Genomic DNA, 7,424 nt, shown 5'->3' with positions numbered 1-7,424 from the left:
GTAGATGGTGACTGGGAGCTTCGGCAATGGTCACTGAACCCTGCTAGCTGGCAAACTGGGGGAGCATTTCGTAGGCTGGTTCTGAGTGTGTGCTCAGATCAGGGCAGGGGCAAGCACTCACCGTCGTGTTAAGTTTGAGCTGTAGTGTGTGGGCACCTTTGGATGCCTTTCCAAAGGAAACTAGAAACTCGTTTTCTAAGGAGAGAGTCTGCAAACTAGGGGAATCATCTAGAATCTCTTCCTTCCATTCATCTTAGTTCATATTTTCTCTGCGGCAGTCCTTAGGCCAAAAATAATAAAGCAACAAGGACCCTTCAGGTGGTGTAGAAGTCGATGTTTATTGGGAGACCGGCTACCAAGTGGCTTTCTATGCGCTGTTGGTAATCTTTGAATCGTATGAGCTAAATTTCAGTTTCCTAGCACTGCATATGAGGAAACTGAGGCACAGGCCTATGACATAAACTTTCTCAGAGCCGTTGAATAGTATCAGGAAGGGCCAGGATTAGAATCCAAATCTATTGTGCCCCAAGTCATTCTTTCCCTGTTAAACTGGGCTTTTACCAGTGCTGGCTAACTGCAGGGCAAGCTTAACTCAAGTCTGCTCTTGTGGCTCATGCAACCGTAGGTTATCTACTCCCTCTAACTTTACATTAAAATAAAAACCAAACTGGCTCCATTATTGAGGAAGAAGTCTGTTTAACTAAATGTGTCTGCCCCCCACCCCCCCACCAAACTGGGGCCATCATGTTTTTATAGTAAAAGAGTTCACCTAAAAGATGTATCTCCAAATGCTTTCCTTTTAAATTTCTGAGCAACTTCACAACCACCAGAAGCATCTCGGGCATTGTGATTAAGTTGTACCTACACCCGGAAGCTCCTGGTGCCTCATCACCATGTATCCCCTTCCAATGGCTCGTGTTAGCCAGTTTCCTTTATTGTAAAGAACACCATGGGTAAGCGACTTATTAGGAAGATGGGTTTATTTTGGCTCATGGTTTTGGAAGGTCTTGTCACGACCGGCTCGCCTTGTGGTGAGGCCACTCATCACACCAGGGAGCACATGGCAGGGCCACACTGCTCACTTCGTGGCTGGATGGGGAGAGAGCAAAGAGGGAGCAAGGTCCCCCAGTCTGCCCTGAGGACAGGTCTCTAGCAATGGAAATCTTGCAATCAGGACACATATCTGAAAGTTTCTGCCACTTCCAATGGCGTCTCTCTCAGGACCAGCCCTCTTTTGGATCTTTTGGGGACAGCCCGGATCTCCACCGGCCGAGCTGAGCTTTAGTTAGAACTCATCCCTCTAAATTCTGCTCCATGTGAGAAAAGATTCCCAAAATAAAGATTTCCAAAAATGGTAGGAATGGCAAAGTGGGGTTGAGGAAAATAACTCGACAGACTAAGCTTGTTTCATACAAGCGAGCAGCAATCTTCAACCCAGGAAGGTAAAGGATCTTATTCCGCCATTGCCCGTTCTTGCCTAAGAGCCCTAGGGGCAGAGTAACAAAGGCATTCTAAATTTCCTTTGAAAAGTTAACAGATGAGACTACCCAGGGTCTATTTTTAAAAAAATATTACTATCCAGTAATACTTTTAAAGACTAGAATAAGTAGACTATTTTTACTATTTGTTATTAAAATAATGGAAAATTAAAATATTAGAAAAGTGTGGGATTGGAAAAAGAGATTCTCAGAACAGATTTAGGAGAAGTAAATTTGAAATAAGCACACACCTCAATCATGCATTTTCATTCATGGAACAAATACAGACGTAAGGAAGGATCAATAAATTATTCTGAACTGGAAGATTAGCTGTATGGGAAATGAAGACAGCACTTCACCTCCCATGATTTCTTAAATTAATTTTAGATGAACTGATCTGTTACCAAAAACTGGAAGAGAAATGTGTGTAGAAAGTTTGTGGGCTGAGAGCGGTGGTTTGCTTTAGAGGGAAGTATTGGTCGCTGTGTCTGCACTGAAGGATGAAAACACGCTATGCATTTAAGCCTTTTGGGAAGCCCCGATAAGATGAAAGCTATTAAAAATTCTCTTCATATTGCAAAGCAGATAATTAAAAAGCACTTCAAGCCACATATATATAAGAGGGTAATCTTTTGGATAGTCCCAACTCACTCAACTCAATATCTCAAAGCAGTTTTTTTTTTTTTTTTTTTTTTTTTTTTTTTTTTGGTTTTTCGAGACAGGGTTTCCCTGTAGTTTATAGAGCCTGTCCTGGAACTAGCTCTTGTAGACCAGGCTGGCCTCAAACTCAGAGATCCGCCTGCCTCTGCCTCCCAAGTGCTGGGATTAAAGGCGTGCGCCACCACCGCCCGGCTTCAAAGCAGTTTTTATGTGAGCGTGTTAGGATTTAGTTTGTCAGAGTTTTTTTTTTTTTTTTTTTTTTAACAAAGATGTGACTAGTGATTTATTTTCTGTCATTTTTCATAATATATCATAACTTTTTTGAGAATGAAAACACCTATAGAATATAAAATGTATTAGCTCCTTTGCTGTTGCTTCCACTGTCAAAAGCCTATATACTTTTGAAACCACACCATGGTTCCTGTCTCCCATGCCCCAGCTGTTTAAAAATTGGGATAAGATGTTATGTGAAAATCTGCTACTTTGGGGCTAGGGGCATGGCTCAGTCAGGAAAAGCTCTTGTGTTGCAAGCATGAGGACCTGGATTTGGCTTCCCAGTACTATGAAGACTGAGAGTGGCAGCTGGAATTCTAGCAGCAGAGCTGGGGCAGGAGGATCTGGGGCTTGCTGAGTAGCCATGCTGTCTGAATCAGGTTCACTGAGAGATCCTATCTTAAAAAAAAAATCAGGGTCGTGATAGAAGAACACATCCAACAGCGATTCAGGTCCCTTTCGTATGCATGCCGAGTGCACACAATCTACCGTTTTTAACCAAGGTTGAAGTCTACAGCTCTGTGCCATTAAGTAATTTTTACTGTTTTGCAACCGTCTGCTGTCTATTTTTAGGCATTGAAAGGCAGTATGGAGTTTTAAAAATTATTTAAACTTTTTTTCATACATTATATTTTGATCATGTTTTTCTCCTCCCCCAACTCCTTGCAGATCCTCTCTGCTTCCCCACCCAGCCAACTTCATGGTTTTCCCACTCTCTCTTTCTCTCCCCTCTCAGAAACAGCAGCAGCAATAAAGACAGAACAGGGTTGCTCATGCCTTTTGGTATTGGGTCACAACATCATTAATCTTGTACAGGAGCTACTAAATTCCAAATTTAACAATAGCTTGGTGAACAGTTATTTGGTTTTGACTCAAATACATAACGGAAGTTTGCAAAGTGTATTTGTATTTATTATCTTCTGTCAGGAATGTCTTTGTCTCCCAACATCAGAAATTAAACAAGATCATCTCACTGTTGTGCGATTAATTACGCTCTGATTTAGTAATGATAATTGATCTCAGCTCACAAGCTTGATACCTGGATGCAACAGGCATATCACAGAAGAGACAGACAGGTAAATATACCAGAGAACTCGTGTGAGTTATCTAATTAGATAAAGTAGAGGATTCGTAGAATCCTCAGGTGGCACACTTTGGGGTCAATAGGAACACCATATTATTGAGCAGGGGAAGACCCAGGATTTAGTGATGCTTTCTCTCCACCAATCTTGACATCATTACTATATCTATAAGACATGGACACAAAGCCTCCCCAGCATGTTGACTAAAATTCCTTTCCTATGGTGGCATCTGGAGTAGAACCCAACGATTGCCACAACCCTCTCAGCGGAGAACAGACATCTCCTTGGCTTTGGGCAGCACGAGCCTGCCTGCGCTATTTTCTTAGTGACTCATGCTGCTGGCTCATTATAGCTCATAGCATCCATCGTCTATATCATTGCAATGACTTTCTACTAATGTCCTTGCAATTGTCCTTTCGGACTCAATGATTAAACACTAGGGGCTAACAGGATAGTCTAGTTAGTAAAGAGCTTGCCACGCAAGCATGAAAACCCAACTTCAACCCCTAGAATCCACATAAAAACCTGAGCATGGTGGTGCATGCTTTTATCCCAGTTGCTGGGGAGGGAAACACAGGCGGGTCCCTGGGGCTCACTGACCAACGAGCCTAGGCTACTCTGTGAGTTCCAGGCCAATGAGAAAAATGAGGTGACAGGGTTTTGAGAAACCACACCCAAGGTTGACCTCTGGCCTCCATATGCATATGCACACAGATACTCTCACGTGCACTCAGATGAATGTGAACAGGAAATATGTTCAGTACTCATGCTCATGTTCACAGACACTTTGTGGTATTAGTATCCTTCTCCCTAACTCAGATCTGACCTCAGAACCCATTTGGGTCTTAGAAATAATGAATAGTTTTTGTGTAGTACAAGAATCATACAAGCAAAGCAAAAATAGCGCAGCAATGCAATTCTTATTGTAGAACGGGTGTGCCAGAAACATAAGGGGCTAAGATGGCCCCGGGTTTTTATCCTTAACATACATGGCGACTGAGTCTCATCCTGTTGGTGGGAACTGAACTTTACAATTTGATAGGACTGGCTAATCCTTGGAAAGGGGGAAGGGAAGGTTCAGGAAATACGACACCAAACCAAACCAAAACAGTTTCTCACATGGTACAGTGCTCCAGTCTGAGAGAGTTTCATCTTTCAGAGCTGAGTCACTGCTATGAGCCCTGCTTATGTTTTGTTGATTCACATTATATTTCATTTTTTAATTCATTACAGTAAAATGTAAACAGATGTACATTTAGGATTAGAAGACTAGTGTGAAGGCCAAAGTGCTAGAACTTGATAGCATTAGTATCCCAAGGGTGTAGAGAAATACAAAGTTAGTTGCCACATAAACACAATGGGTTTTTATTATTTAAAAAAAAAGCCACCAACGAAATGGTAAGGTCCTACTGCTGAAGACAATGCTTACACATCTCATTGAGCATGGAGAAGTTGACCTGATGCAGAACTAGAGCCTTCACCCATAGCGACTAGTATTCTGTAGGGGAAGGTGCTCTGCATGCTATCAGAGGAGAAAGTTAGCTGCCAACCCAGTGATGATCCGCGTGCATGAGATGCTGGTGCAATAATGGCATAAAAGTCATGGGGGCAACCCACCACTCTCTGGCTGGATTTAAGGCCCCCTCTATGAAGTGGATTCCATGATTGACACTGCTTGGGTGGCGAAGACTCTGCGACTAGATAGGCCATGAACCTAGGGCAAAAGCAAATACGATCGTTCTGCTAAAACATAGCAATGAAATGACTCCTAATGACATTCTGGTATGTCAGAGTCTTGCTCAGCTATCACCAGAGAAGTTTCCTTCTGCAGTAGACGGGCACTAATATAGAAAGCCACAGCTGGACACTGCTCAGAGTGAGAACCTTTGAGAGAGTCAAATCCTTCCCTTTAGGGCTCAGTGTGGAAGAGGAGGTGGAAAGACTGTAAGAGACAGAGGGATGGAAGACACCAAGAAAACAGTATTTTCCAGACACTCAGGCCCGACATATATGTGAACACACAGAGACAATGGCAGCAGCATGGACAGGGCCTGTTCAGGTCCAAGCCTGCTGGGGTCCCAGGGCTGAGAGGGGGAAGTGACAGGAGTTCCCATCCCTGACCAAGAAGCTGTCTCCAACTGACAGTTGCTGGCAAAGGAAAAGTGAGTTTTCTCCATGCAATCTCACTGGGTATGTAAACCACACTTAAGGCTAGGTTCCATGCTGAACAGCAGGTGGCCAATAGAAAACAAACTTAATAGTATTTTTGTAGAATTTTTTGTCTTATATTGCTTTGTTTGTGCATTTAAAAAAATTCTTGCTGTTCTTTTGCTTAATATAGTTCCCAATGTTCTGTTTGTACAGGGTTTTTTTTTTGTGTGTGTGTTTCTTGTGTTTTCTTAAAATTCTGTTTTATTTTTCTTATTTGCCAGTTTTCTAAAAGGAGAGAGAAAGAAAGTTTGGAATGGGGTGGGTGGGGAAGTGGGGAGGATCTGGGAGGAGGTGGGGGAAGGGAAGCTGTCAACAGAATATGTTGTATGAAAAATTTATTTTTAAGACAAACAATGAAAGCCACCTTTTTCTAATAATTTAAGCCCTTATTTGGTGAATAAAAACTTACATGAAAATTGAGATTGCTCCCAGCCTCAGTGATTCAGTTTGGTGCTACTTCTCCATACCTTCAAGATGGGTGTAGAGTCGGGAGAAGGATAACGAGACTAGAAGCATTGCTCCCCTTATTCCGCAGGAATCGTGATGATGCGTCTGTTTCCACTTTTCTCTTCTGTAACTAATAAAGGGTAGGGAATGGACGGAGAGACACCGGCTGATATTGGTCTGTCTTGGTTAAAGTTTATAAATGAGTGAAGTTGTCCAAGTAGACCTGATGCTGCAATGAGGAACCTGCAATGTCTGTAACTACAAGCATCTTGCCACTTTTGCAAAGGGCTCTGTGGCTCACCGGAGTCAGTAAACAAAGCATCACTGACTTATACACTCATGTATAAGAAGTGTAGTGCAGATCCTCTTAATATGCCACCCTTCAGGACTTTGAGGCGCCTCGCCCTGCAGTGGGGAGGGGATTTCTTATGTGCCTGTGGCTTGGTGTCGTTCTTTGGAGGGATTGTTTCTGCTTACTAAGACCTCAGGCTTCCTCCTCCTAACCCAAGACTGTCATGAGATTCATGTTTTCAGCCATGGGAGTATGAGTAACCTCAGAACATCTAAAGTTATCTAGTTAACCTTCCACTTGCCGGGACTAGAGCCTGCCTTCCTCACCCGTGTGTGGGCAAAACAAGAAAAAGTGACAGTTCTCCCTACCCAGGAGGACCATCCAGGAAGCGGTATTAGGAGATGGTCTTTGACACAGGGAATACAGTACTTGCCAGTAGTTGTGGCATGAACAAGAGCTCTCAGCCTTAAGATGATCCATCTCCTTGGAGGAAGGGGAGTAAAGGCACAGCAAAGACCAGAAACATCCCACCAACATTTCCGAGCATGGAGAGAGCAGGCACAAGGTCCCTATCCTGGCTGTTTTCTGTCAGCTTGACCCAGAGTAGAGTGTCTGGGAAGAGGGACCTCTATGGAGAAAATGCTTCTGTACAGATTGTCCTGTAGGCAAATCTGTGGGTGCATTTATGATTAATGATTGACACGGGAGGACTCAGCTCAGTGAGGGTGGTGCCATCCTGGGTAGTTGGTTCCGAGTGGTATAAGAAAGTAGGGTGAATAATTCATGGAGGACAAGCCAGTAAACAGCATCCCCTATGGCCTCTGCTTCTGGTTCTGCTTCTAGACGCCTACCTTGAGTTATCCTACTCTGACTTCCCTCAGTGATGAGCATGACCTGAAAGCTTTAAGCTAAAATAAGCCCTTTATTCCCAGGTTGCTTTTGGTCATGGTGTTTTATCACAGCAATAGAAACCCTAAGACA

Source organism: Arvicola amphibius, chromosome 11, assembly GCF_903992535.2.
Source record: "Arvicola amphibius chromosome 11, mArvAmp1.2, whole genome shotgun sequence".
NCBI lineage: Eukaryota > Metazoa > Chordata > Mammalia > Rodentia > Cricetidae > Arvicola > Arvicola amphibius.
This window is presented reverse-complemented; position numbering follows the sequence as displayed.